The sequence below is a fragment of the Eptesicus fuscus genome, chromosome 3 (assembly GCF_027574615.1).
Source record: "Eptesicus fuscus isolate TK198812 chromosome 3, DD_ASM_mEF_20220401, whole genome shotgun sequence".
NCBI classification, from domain to species: domain Eukaryota; kingdom Metazoa; phylum Chordata; class Mammalia; order Chiroptera; family Vespertilionidae; genus Eptesicus; species Eptesicus fuscus.
This window is the reverse complement of record NC_072475.1, coordinates 38,253,502-38,267,505: the sequence shown is the minus strand read 5'-3', so window position 1 is coordinate 38,267,505 and position 14,004 is coordinate 38,253,502. Positions and strand designations below refer to the sequence as shown.

Genomic DNA, 14,004 nt, shown 5'->3' with positions numbered 1-14,004 from the left:
ATCTTCTGTAGTGAGAATAAAATGACGTTTGAGTCTTGAGCCTTACCCTTCATTGGTAAGGAGCATACTCTGATTTCCTTTAGCCTGTCAGCGTGAACTGATAATCATTTCTAAGATTTAAAGCTTTCACCTCCATGTAGCATAGCTAGTGGAAAAGACGGTTTTAAAGGACAAATAGAAAATTAAATTTAGGCTAGAAAGGGAGGGTACAATATCTCTTTCTATTCTAGATTGTTACCTGTTTAAAATAATATAATTTCCTTTGTTGGAGAAAAGAGACCTGAGGCAATTGAGGCCAAATGCCACTGAATGGAAAGATGTCTTCTGGGTCATCACTGATTTGACTATTTGTTCTCTCCATGAATGTTTGCAGTAATAAGTCCATATGGTAGAAAGATGACTTACACAGGCATTTTTTTCTGTCGTGCCACTATAACTTTTTCCAACTTCAAGTTTTTTTTACTCTGCCTGTAAGCCTTTGTTTTGTTTTGATCCTAAAGACTGATGATTGTATCACCTTGTGACTGCATCACTATTTTGATGGTGTGTTGTTTTCTCTGGGATAATATGTTACTTCCCTGGAGTTCTCTTTGTTTGGGTTTGTTTTTCCCACAGGTGCAGAGAGTTGAGTTAATTAGATTTCTCAGATCTTGGCACATGTCATCATTGGTTCATAAAGGCATCTTCTGGTTTTATTATTATACTACAGGCCTGGTGCACAACATTCATGCACTGGGGGCGGGTCCCTCAGCCTGGCCTGCACCCTCTCGCAGTCCGGGACCCCTCAGGGGATGTCCTCTGAGGGGTCCTTAGCGCTGCCACAGAAGTGGGAGAGGCTCCCGCCACTGTCGCTGCACTCACCAGCCGTGAGCCCGGCTTCTGGCTGAGCGGCGGTCACCCTGTGGGAGCGCACTGACCACTGGGGGCAGCTCCTGCGTTGAACGTCTTCCCCCTGGTGGTCAGTGTGCGTCATAGCAACCAGTTGTTCCACCTTTCAGTTGATTTGCATATTAGGGTTTTATTATATAGGATTTTTTCCCTTTGCCCCAATCCCTGCTCTCATTCCCTCTGTGTACCACTTCCCACCACCTTGATTTGATACAGGGTCTTCCTTTGCCTGTTTTATCATTCAAGTGGAGTCTGTTAGGATGATCCATCTAAAACCTAAAACTCAGTGTTAGTTTTCCTCTTCGTTCATTCTGGGGAAATGTTCAGTTTTATAGCCTAAGACTTACTTTGAAAAATCAAACCTGGGTTTTAAACTTTTGATTTTTAGCTGTAAAAGTCCCTACTAAATCATTAACTTGGAAGCAAAACCCAAGTCTTTAAAGAAGACTTGTTCACTTTTATGAGGGAAAACTCTTGGGCAATGTGTAATTTAATATGTGTGCATGGATTATACCTATACCTCCTGCCTTTTTCCCCCTCGTAATATCATTTTATATCTCTATAGATAGTGATGGATGCTTCTGGTTATACATAGAGAGAGTTCAGTTTGAGCAGGGTCATTGAATTATAAGGTTTAAAGTTGATAAACAGAATCAGCATTTATTTAGTTTTTTTAAATTTAGTCTATATTTGTGTATTGTGCTCTGAACTTTTTAGTTGACAACATTAGTGATTATATGTAATTGCAGCTCTGTCAGTCATACAGTGAGTACATAAATTAGAAAATATAAGAAAAAGGAAGTAAAATTTGGTAAATTTCTCAATAATCAGAATTATTAAGTGGAAAAGTTGGAAGAGAAAGGACAGACTATCATAGGGGACAATTTAAGCAGCCAAGAACTAGAGTAAATATAGAGTAAAGAAGTAGCAAGTGGGTCTTAAGAAAGTAGAATTTAATAGAAAATGAAAAGTTTGGGTGTAATACTAGCATGTTTCTAAGAGCGTAGAAGCAAAGATTTGAAAGAAACCAATATTATTGGTATTTCTTAAAGAGGGAAATATTTTTTTTACAGAGAAACAAGGCAAGCAGTTAATATATAAAAGTACAGAGCAATTTCATTAGGAGAGCAGAGAAGAAAGCTAATCTTAGAAGTGAGATCTGGATTTCAACAAGACAGAAATGCTCAAGATGAGAGAATGTGGATCAAAGAGAATCAGAATAATAAACAGAGCACGGGTGAATGAATGTAGAAGGAAAGCATAGAAATGTTAGCTGGAAAGATGCGTCAAAGGCTACACAAAGGGTACGACAAACTGGCAGTGATTTTTAAAGGTCCCATTTAACATTTCTTGTAATACTGGTTTGGTGGTGATGAACTCCTTCAGCTTTTTTTTTGTCTGGGAAGCTCTTTATCTGTCATTTGATTCTAAATGATAGCTTTGGTGGGAAGAGTAATTTTGGTTGTAGGTCATTGCTTTTCATCACTTAGAATATTTTGTGCCAATCCCTTCTGTTCTGTAAAGTTGCTGCAGAGAAATCAGTTGACAGTCTCATGAGAGCTCTCGTGTAGATAACTAACTGCTTTTCTTTTGCTGCTTTAGGATTCTCCTTTGTCTTTAAACTTTGACATTTTATTTATAGTGTGTCTTAGTGTGGACCTCTTTGAGTTTCTTGTTTGGGACACTCTGTGCTTCCTGGACTTCTGTGTCTATTTCCTTTACCAAGTCAGGGAAGTTTTCTGTCATTATTTTTAAAAATAGGATTTCAGTTCCTTGTTGTCTCTCTTCTCCTTCTGGTACCCCTTTGATTTGAATGTTGTTACATTTGATGGTGTCCCAGAAGTCACTTAAAGTATCTTCATTTTTTGGATTCTTCTTTCTTTTTGCTCTTCTTATTGGATGATTTCTGCTATCTTGCCTTCCAAATTACTGATTTGATCCTCTGCGCCTTCTAATCGGCTGTTGATTCCATCTAATGTATACTTCATTTCAGTTGTATTCTTCACTTCTTTTTTTTTTTTAATATATTTTATTGATTTTTTTGCAGAGAGGAAGGGAGAGGGAGAGAGAGCTAGAAACATCGATGAGAGAGAAACATCGACCAGCTGCCTCCTGCACACCCCCTACTGGGGATGTGCCCGCAACCAATGTACATGCCCTTGACCGGAATCGAACCTGGGACCTTTCAGTCTGCAGGCCGACGCTCTATCCACTGAGCCAAACCAGTTTTGGCTTATTCTTCACTTCTAATTAGTTCTTTTAAGAAACAGAAGAAAATATCACAAAGAAAAAAGAATTCTCACTAACAAAGGCACACACATAATAAAAGCACTTGATCAACCAACACTAAAGCTAGTGCAAAAGTTAAAAGGTAAAAAATGTAGGAAGATAATGTGTAATTAAAATAGTAAATTAAAGGATACTCAAAACATATACACAAAAGAAGTAAAAAATAATGACAAAAACATAAATATGGAGTAAGTAAAAATGGTAGTGATTATGGAATGTATTTGAATTGAACAACCATCAACTTAAAATAAACTGCTATAAGCATAGCATGGTACATATGAATCACATGGTAACCACAAAGCAAACATCTACAAGAGATATACAAGGAATAAAGAGGAAGGAATCCAAATACAATACTACTGAAAGTCATCAACATACAAAAGAAGAGTGTAAGATAATAAGAGAGGAATATCAAAGAACCTCAAAAACAATTAAAACAGCCTGGCTGGTGTTGCTCAGTGTTGAGCATCGACCTATGAACCAAGAGGTCCCTGATTTGATTCCTGGTCAGGGCACATGCCCGGGTTGCAGGCTTGATCCTCAGTAGGGGTCATATATGAGGCAGCCGATCAATATTTCTCTCTCATTGATGTTTCTATCTCTCTGTCCCTCTCCCTTCCTCTCTCTGTAAAATCAATTAAAAAAAAACCACACAATTAAAACAAAAAATGGCAGTAACTACATACCTATTTATAATTTCTTTATATATAAATGGATTAAATGTTCCAGTCAAAAGACAAATGGATAAAGAAGATGTGGTATATGGAATATTACTTAGCCATGAAAAAGAATGAAGTCTTACTATTTGTGACAACATAGATGGACCTAGAAGATAAAGGTTAAGGGAAATAAGTCAGGCAGAGAAAGACAAGTACTGTATGATTTCATTTATATGTGGAATCTGAAAAAACAAAACAAGACAAAAACAAACTCATAGATACAGAGAACAAGCTTATGGTTGCCAGATGGGTGGGCAGGGTTGGGGAGCTGGGTGATAAAGGTGAAGGGATTAAGAAGTACAAATTGGAAGTTACAAAATAGTCATGGGGATGTTAAGTACAGCATAGAGAACATAGTAATATTGTAATAACTATACATGGTGTCAGGTGAGTATAAGACTTATCTAGGGGATCACTTTGTAAGGTATATAAATGTCTAACCACTATGTTGTACACCTGAAATTAATATATATTTTATTTTTTTAATTTATTTTTTAAATATATATTTTATTGATTTTTTACAGAGAGGAAGGGAGAGGGAGAGAGAGTTGGAAACATCGATCAGCTGCCTCCTGCACACCCCCCACTGGGGATGTGCCCGCAACCAAGGTACATGCCCTTGACCAGAATTGAACCTGGGACCTTTCAGTCCGCAGGCCGATGCTCTATCCACTGAGCCAAACCGGTTTTGGCTGAATTTAATATATATTTTATATTAAATTAATATAAAATGTCAACTGTAATTTAAAAATAAGAAAATCAACTGAAAAAACACACACAAAAACAGGCAGTGATTAAAAAAGGCTACCAAAGGCAAGAGTAAGACCAATGAGTAAGGCTTACTAGAACCTGGAATAGGCAGAATGGCAATGGTTGTAGACTAATAGAATAAGGTGGGTTGATGAGATGATGAAAGTAAAGTTTTATTTCCACTTTAAAAACCTTCTTTGTAATTTTTAATATAGAGTTGTTCCAAGACTGCAATTCATTATTTCAGTTATGTGTGAGATAAAGGGGTCAGTGGTGGTAGCTAGGAATACATCACTGCGATTTGGGATGTGCTAAATCACTGTGATCACATTACCCAAAACATTCTAGTGAGTTGATGCCACTGTTGAAATCACAAAGTTTCAAATTGCCCAGGGTATTGTAAACAATCCGCAGTCTGGTTTGAACAGTGTTACACTGAAGTCCGGATTGTATCATGTTCCAGGAACAATGGAAACTTTCCCTGGCATGCTGGTGTTCCCCAGCTGGGGCTGCCTTAGCAGTACCCGTGTGTATCTGTCATTACCACAGATTTATTTTTATTTCCAGAACTTCTTAAACCGGTCAGTCTGCTTCAAAATACCCTTAGCTGTCCTTTTCTTTTTAATAAGGTTACCTATTTTTGCAGTCCCAAAATTATGGCTTTAGTTATATCTTGATTTGAAATAAAATCTTTGGAGGAAAAACATGTCTTTATTATATTAAAATCTATAGGCTCCAGATTACTTAAGGCAGTTCTGGCATGGAGTAACACAACGCTTTCAGCAGCATAAATACATCGACAAAGAACCACTTTAGACTGGAAGGTCATTAACAAAAATTTTAAGAAAGCAAAAAGCATGGGTAAATTTTGCTAAGGCATCCACAGTCTGAAAGAAAGTCAGCCAATTTACCTGCTAATTTGCATATTAATTTCAAAAAGTACTAGTTACTCAAAGTACATTTCTAAAATTTGTCATAAACATCAACTTCTATTTGTAATATTTGGTAGCCAAATGACCTATCATATTAGGTTAATTAGAAAGAACACAGTTAAAAAAGTAGTTCTAGCATTATGATGCTGAGTGTAGTGATCATAATTCATAATTCAGAGAGTGTAATTAGATGTTACCCCCAAATTTAAAGTACTGATTTTGGCACATACATTTTAACATTGATCACTCAGGTTTGGGCGGCATGCTCTGCAACTTTAATCTCAGCTAATTTTTATGTTTTAAAATTTCTCCTATCTGATTGTTTTCCAAATGAACTTGCAGAGGACTGAGATGGTCAGAATACACCTCATTCGGGGACAGAAGCTCTCTCTGATCCTGCTGTTAGCTGGTCTCACCAGCTTCCTGCCTGCCATCCCAGTCCACCCCTACCTCCTTTCTTATTTCTAAATAATAGTTATCCTTTCTTCCAGACAAGGGTGATTATGTGCCCTGTACTCTGTATTTCATCACCTGTTATCACTTTTCCACCTTGATCAAATTAAAAGCAGGCTTAAAGCTTTTTTTCCATATACATAAAAGAGCAACAGCAACCTTCCCTTTCCTTTTAGTCTCTCTTGTTAGCTTCCTTTCTCTTCTTCCCTCCCATCCTTAGAGTTCTGCTGGGTGTAATTGTCCTCTGTGGGTCTTCATTTCCCTTTCATTCCCCAGCCCACTGCACTCCGGTTTCCATTCCAGCGTTCTAATGAAATGGCCCTTTCTAGCCAAATCTAGCTCTTTCTCACTTGACCTCTTTGTAGCATTTGCCCCTGGTCATTTGCCTTTTTACAATTCTTATTTCACTCAAAATAACACCTGTAGATCAAAGCACTTCTAATGGAAAGCTGTAATCATGTCCTTCCCCTTTCTCACCCATCTCCTACCTTTTCTTCCCTCGTCTCCTTTCTACCTCCCGTCTTGGGTTGACTGTCGTGTTAGTTTGACACTGTCAAGGTTGATCACATTTCTGCTTATTTGATAATCAAATTTTTCTTGCTCTGTTGGCAGGTTGATTCCAGTTGTTGAACGTCCACATTCAGCTTTTGCATTAATCTCAGGAGGGAGATACTGTTCACTATGAAGCCGTGTCCTTCTCTGTGTTTCCAATGTTAACGGTTCTGTTAACGTTCACAGTCAAAAGCTTGAGCCACACACACACTAGCCAGGAAGAGGAACAGGTGCTAGGGGTAAGCTGTCTACACCACTTGTGGCAGGGCTAGATGGAGAAGACAGTGTGACCACCGTCCAGGGTTTGAAGGGGCTGCTTCGCACGATGAACTTGGGGAAGGAAAATGTAAGTTGAATTTGCGCTGGCTGTAGATAAAGGGGGCGAGAGGAGGTGAAGTGGGGCTAGTTCTGGGCTAAGTACATAGACCCTGAGGAAGACTGTTTGCTCTTTTTGGATTGGTGGTAGGCAAGTCTGTAAAGTTCACATGTAAGCAAGAGGCGGAGGTACCTAGTGGTTGGTGGTGCCAGGCTGTCCTCTTTAAATAATTGTGGAAATAGCCACCAGGGTGTTAATTCTAATTTTCAACATACACTCAGAAGTGTAAGTCATCTTGTGTGGGTTTTGGCCTGCAGCTATTAACTGATTAGCCTTTCCTCTCTTCTTTCCACCCACGGACCTGCTGTAATTTAAATTAGGGCACCGTAGAATTTTTTTTCTTGTCAATTTCGTGCTCCTCAAAAGAGATGTTCAGATGGATAACCCTTTCTTGAATGGCACCCGTTGCTCAAAATCTATTTTAGTTTACTTCCTATGTGGATTATAACTTGGAAATAGTCTTTTTTTTTTTTTTCCTTGAGTTTCTGATAACTTTTTAAAAAATAGGGAGAAGAATCTTATGCCTTTTTTTTAGAGTTTGAAATGAAGGAGAGTTTATTAGTGAAGCAGTGAGACAGAGAGTGGCCAGACCACAGACAGAGTAGTTGAATCTTATGCCTTTTTAAAAAACCATTTACTAGCTTTATAATCTTTCTTTTTATTGCTTACAATCCCTTTCATTTGTCGTCATGAAACCCACTTATTTCCTGTTCTTATTTGGACTAGTTGTTTCACATTTGGAATATGACTTAATTGTGTAGCTTTCTGTGTTGCCTAGAGTTTGTCATTGCCTTTCTTTTTTTCCCTTTTTGTTCTTACATAATGTATCATTACCATATCCTTATTTTCCCCTTCAGATTCTCAATCACACTGTCTGTTGTGTGGAATGCCCTTTTCTTATCAGTCTTTCTACTTGCTCCATTTTCAATTGGTTGCCCCCTTCTGTTTGCTGCACGGCTCTCAATTTTGGACTTGTCTTCCTTGCTCTCTCACTTGGGCTACTATTTTCTAAATATACATGTGGGTTTTTAAAAAAATATTATTTTGTTTGAGTACATCTTCACATTACAGAGGAAGAAAGAATAAATGTAAATGTATTACAACACATTGCTTTAAAAATAAAGTGAGGGAGTACCTGGGAAATAAATTTTTCTGAGCCCTTGTATATCTGAAAATGTTTGCATTGTGCCTTTATATTTGATAGATTTGTGGGTGACCTACTTTAATTTTGGGCTTTCTTTTCTTTTCCTTTCTTTTTTTTCTTTTCTTTTCTTTTTTTCTTTCTTTTTTCTTCCTGGAAGCTTTTAGTCTCTCCTTTTTATCCTTGTTACCTGGAATTTCACAGTGATGGATGCGACTAGGTCTGGATCTTCTTCCATTTGTCCTGCTTAGAACTAGTAGATCCTGTCAGTTTGCGTACTCCTTTCTCTTGAGCTCTGGGGAATTTTCTTTCATACTGTTTATCCAATAATATTCTTCTCTATATTTTATCTCTTTTTCCAGGTAATTCTATTAGGCCTATCTTGGAATAGCAGGGTGGATTCTTTATATTGATTATCTCTTCTCTCTTTTATCCTTCCTTGATTTCTTTTTTTAAATTTTCTGAGAGGTATTCTAGAATTCTAACCCTGTATTGATTTTTTTAAAATTTGGACAATCTTATCTTTAATATTAAAGAATCTCTTGATTTCTTATTATTACATTTTCTAGCATCTGTTTTATAGGATATTAGTTAAGAACATGAAATCATGGGCTTGGGGGTCAGATTGTATGTAGTCTTACTACTTACTAGATGTATAATATTGGAAATATCTCTTAACTTCTCTATGCCTCATGAAAAGATGATGACGATAATGAGTTAGTATGTGTAAGACATTGAGAACAGTTCTGGTACCTGAGATAATCCTAATACAGTTGAGTTGTCTTGGGATCAGGTAGAGCATGATGGCATGGGCTCTGGAACCAGATTGTCCCCAGCTCTGCCATCTACTTGTGGCTTTGAGCAAGTTTTGTTTTATTGACTTTTTAGTTTGAATAACTTTTAACATATAAACTAGTTCCAAAAATAGTACAAAAACATTTTTAAAAAATATATATTTTTATTGATTTCAGAGAGGAAGGGAGAGGGAGATAAGAGACAGAAACATCAATGATGAGAATCATTGATTGGCTGCCTCCTGCATGCCCCCCAGTGGGGATGAAGCCCGCAACCTGAGCATATGCCCTTGACTGGAATTGAACCCGGGACCCTCCAGTATGCAGGCCGATGCTCTATCCACTGAGCCAAACCAGCCAGGGCACTACAAAAAATTCTTGCAGGCACCTCATTCCAATTCCCCAAATGTTAGTATGCAGTTATCAAAATCAGGAAATTAATACTGATAACAATATTATGTAATCTGCAGACTATTTACATTTCACCAGTTACCTACTGATGTCCTTTTTCTGGTTCCAGGGATCCAAACCAGGATGAAATTTTGCATATAGTTGTTATATCTCCTTTAATCAGGACAGGCTTGGTTTTTCTTTCCTTTTTATGTCCTGAGTTTTCTTATGATTAAATTTAGGTTATGTGTGTGTTTTTCCCCCCAAAATACCACCGAATATATTTATTGTGTCCTTTCCAATGCATCATATCAGGAGGGACATATGTGAATATTTTGTATCACTGGTGCTGTTGACTTTGGTCCCTGGGTGAGGGAGTGCCTGCCAGGGTTCTCCTTTGTAAGGTTACCATTTATTTGTCTTGTGCTTAATAAGTATCATATGGGGAGATACTTCGAGACTATGTGGATGTCTTATTTCTCATCATATTTTTACTCAGTGATTTTAGCATTTATTGACTGATGCTATTCTAACTTTCCATCTTTTCTTAACGTTTACCTTCTTTGATAGTGGGAAATCTGGGTTTATCCACAAAACATTCTCAGGCACCCTCCCTTCCTCTCTCCTCCCCTCTCTCTCTCTCCCTCCCTCAATACATATCAATATCCATGTGAAAAACCTACTAAACAGATATCTGGCAAGTTTTTTGTACAATTTTAGACAAATTTGGACAGTTATGTTTTAAAATATTAGTTCTGCTTGATTGTTTTGTTTTACTTCTTCAGAGACTCCAGTTTTACATGAGTTATTCCTTCTTTACTTGTCTTATATTTCCATTGTGTCCTCTCTGACCCTTTAAATTTTTTCTTTATATCATTTTTATTTTTCTGATTCTTTTTTGTTTTTCTTCTATGACTGTTATTACATTTTCATCTATGTTTACTCTCCTCTGGTGCTTGTGTTTATTCCTTATTTTTTGATATGATTATCTTATCCCTCTCCCTGAGTTTAATTACCCTTCTTTTAATTTTCACTATGTTTTGCCCATTTTTCTTTGTACGTTTTGACTATCTGATTCAAAGTGATTTTTAATATCCCCAAATTTTTGTTTGAATATATTTAATTCAGTTTGGAGTGTTTTCTTCTATTTTATGTTGTTTTTTTTTTGTTTTTTTTTTGGGGGGGGTTTCATTTGCTCAGATGTGTTGATTTTTTTTTTAGTAATTTTGTATAAACTTGATTAGTTTTCATGTGTTCATTTTGTGGATTTTGGTTGGCTAATGAGATCCTTAATTCATTGGAAATCTCATTCTATCATGCAGCAAATCCAGTTCTTTAATAACTTAATGTGTGTGTGTGTGTGTGTGTGTGTGTGTGTGTGTGTGTGTGTGTGTTCAGGGGAGGGTTTGTATGTCCTCTGATTTTTGTTTTGTTCTTTTTGTTTTGCAGGATGCTAGGTTTTAGGTTTTCCTGTTTTGTTTCTTTTCCCCCTTACCTCCCAGTAGCCAAAGGGTATCTGCCACTGCCTTCCTTTTGCCCCTTTCTCCTCCAGAGCCACTTGGCCACTTCAGATCATGTGTACATCAAAGCTCCTTTCCTGCAGTCAATGCCTGGGTCATGCTTTTGTATCTATAAACTCTAGGGCCTTACTTTTTCTGGTGGTAGTTATAAACCCATTTTGTTCCGCTAGCGCCCTCTTCTCTCTCTCTTGCAGTTTTTGTCAGACTTTTTCTTGCTTACTGTGGAGACTTATGGAAGGAGCACAAGTGATTGCTCACTGGATTTGATGTTTTTCCTTTTTTACCTACAGTTATTTTGAAGTCTGAACATTCTGTGGTGTCTACTTATGTTGAGGACATGATTTGTGTGTAGTTTTGTTTTTCTTGTCATTCTTTATAGAGGATATGTGGAGAGATGCAAATCTAGGCAGCCCACTTATCTGGAAGCTCTTGGGCAAGTTTTTAACTCTCTGAGCTTAGTTTCCTCATATGTAAAATGGGAATAATAATAATACCAAATTAATTGAGATTTCACGAAGGTTAGGAGAATATTTATGAATTGTTTAGAACACTATAATTCACCTAAGTGCTCAACAATTTGTAGTTGCTATTATTATCATAATGTTATGGATGCAATATCGGCTAGAATGGTACTGTGGATACTACTTTGAAAATAAAATAACTGATACTATCTAAAGTTGACCCTTCCCTTAGTACTGTGCATCTCATCTTCTGCCTTTTCATGGATTGTGCTTCTGCAGCCATGCGTTAGCTTCTGCATCATCTGTGGGGTTTTTTCTGACTTCCTCTTGTTGTCATGCAAAGTAGGCTAAAGACAACCCATTTCTCTCTCTCTCTCTCTCTCTCTCTCTTTATTGACTAAGGTATTACATATGTGTCCTTATCCCCCTATTGCCCTCCCACCCCCCACCCCACTCATGCCCTCACCTTCCTGGTGTCTGTGTCCATTGGTTAGGCTTATATGCATGCATACAAGTCCTTTGGTTGATCTCTCCTTCTTACCCCCACCCTCCCCTACCTTCCCTCTGAGGTTTGATGGTCTGATCGATGCTTCTCTGTCTCTGGATCTGTAGAATCAGCAAAGAAACAGCAACCCTAAATGACTTACTAAATCAGATAGACTTAATTGACATCTTCAGAACATTTCACCCCAAAGCCACAGAATATTCATTCTTCTCAAGTGCACATGGGACATTTTTCAAAGATAGATCACATATAGGGTCACAGGCAAAGTCTCTCCAAATTCAAGAAGATTGAAATCATATCAAGCATCTTCTCAGACCACAATGGCATAATATTAGAAATAAACTACAACAAAAACAACCAAAAAAATTCAAACACTTGGAAGATGAATAGCATACTATTAACCAAAGAGATCAAAGAAGAAATTAAAAACATTCTGGAAACAAATGACAATGAAAACACAATAATCCAAAATCTATGGGACACAGTGAAAGCAGTCCTGAGAGGGAAGTTCATAGCTCTACAGGACTGACTACCTCAAAAAACAAGAAAAAAATTATAATAAATCATCTAACTCTACAACTTAAAGAACTAGAAAGAGAGCAACAAGAAAAGTCCAGAGTGAGCAGAAGGAAGGAGATAATAAAGATCAGAGCAGAAATAAATGACATAGAGACAAAAACAAACAAACAACAACAACAACAACAACAAAACACACCAAAAGATCAGTGAAGCCAAGAGCTGGTTCTTTGAAAGGGTAAACAAGATTGATGAACTTCTTTAGCCAGGCTCACCAAGAAGTGCAAAGAGAGAGGACCCAAACAAACAAGATCAGAAATGAAAGAGGTGAAATAATAACAGACCCCACAGAAATACAAAGGAATGTTAAAAAATACTATGAACAACTCTGTTCCAACAAACTAAACAATCTAGAGGAAATGGACATATTCCTAGAAAAATACAACCTTCCAAAACTCAATCAGGGAGAATCTAAAAATCTCAATAAGCTGATAACTATGGAGGAAATTGAAGCAGTCATCAAAAAGCTTCCAGCAAACAAAAGCCCGGGGCCAGATGGCTTCACAGAAGAAATAAAACCTATTCTCCTCAGACTATTCCAAAAAATTCAAGAGGAAGGAACACTTCCAAGCTCATTCTATGAAGCCAGCATTCCCCTAATAACAAAACCAGATAAAGACAACACAATGTAAGAGAAGTACAGGCCAATATCCCTCATGAACATAGATGTCAAAATCCTCAACAAAATTCTAGCAAATCGAATCCAGCATTACATCAGAAAGATCATACACCATGACCAAGTAGGATTTATCCCAGGAATGCAAGGATGGTACAATATCCGCAAATCAATAAACGTGATACATCACATAAACAAATTGAGAGATAAAAATCACATAGTCATATTAATTGATGTAGAAAAAGTATTTGACAAAATCCAACACTCTTTCTTGATAAAAACCCTCAGCAAAATGGGAATAGAGGGATCATACCTCAACATAATAAAAGCCTTATATGACAGATCTACAACCAACATCATACTCAATGGGCAAAAACTAAAACCATTTCACCTAAGAACAGGAACAAGACAGGGATGCCCACTGTCACCACTCCTGTTTGACATAGTACGGAAGTGCTAGCCATAGCAATTAGACAAGAAGAAGAAATAAAAGGCATCCAAATTGGAAAAGAAGATGTAAAACTGTCCTTATTTGCAGATGACCTGATACTGTACATAGAAAACCCTAAAGACTCCATCAAAAAATTATTAGACTTAATAAATGAATTCGGCAATGTAGCAGGATACAAAATCAACGCCAAGAAATCTATGGCATTTTTATGCACTAATAGTGAACTTACAGAAAGAGAGATTTAAAAAACAATCCCATTTACCATTGCACCAAAAAAAAAAATGAGATGCCTAGGAATAAACTTAACTAAGGAGGTAAAAGACCTATACGCGGAAAACTACAGGACACTGTAAAAAGAGATAGAGGAAGATGTAAACAGATGGAAGAACATACCATGTTCATGGATTGGTAGAAACAACATCATTAAAATGTCCATACTACCCAAAGCAATCTATAGATTCAATGCACTCCCCATTAAAATATCAACAGCATATTTCACAGATCTAGAACGAACTCTCCAAAAATCCATCTGGAATAAAAAAATATCCTGAATAGCTGCAGCAATCCTGAGAAAGAAGAACAAAGTAGGAG

At 37.2% G+C, this 14,004-nt stretch overlaps 1 protein-coding gene across 3 annotated transcripts in view; it reads left to right on the top strand.

Moving 5' to 3' along the window:
- ZMAT3 (zinc finger matrin-type 3) overlaps positions 1-14,004 on the top strand; it is a 34,174-nt gene that overhangs the window by 5,983 nt on the left and 14,187 nt on the right. The gene's annotated exons all lie outside the window — the stretch shown is intronic.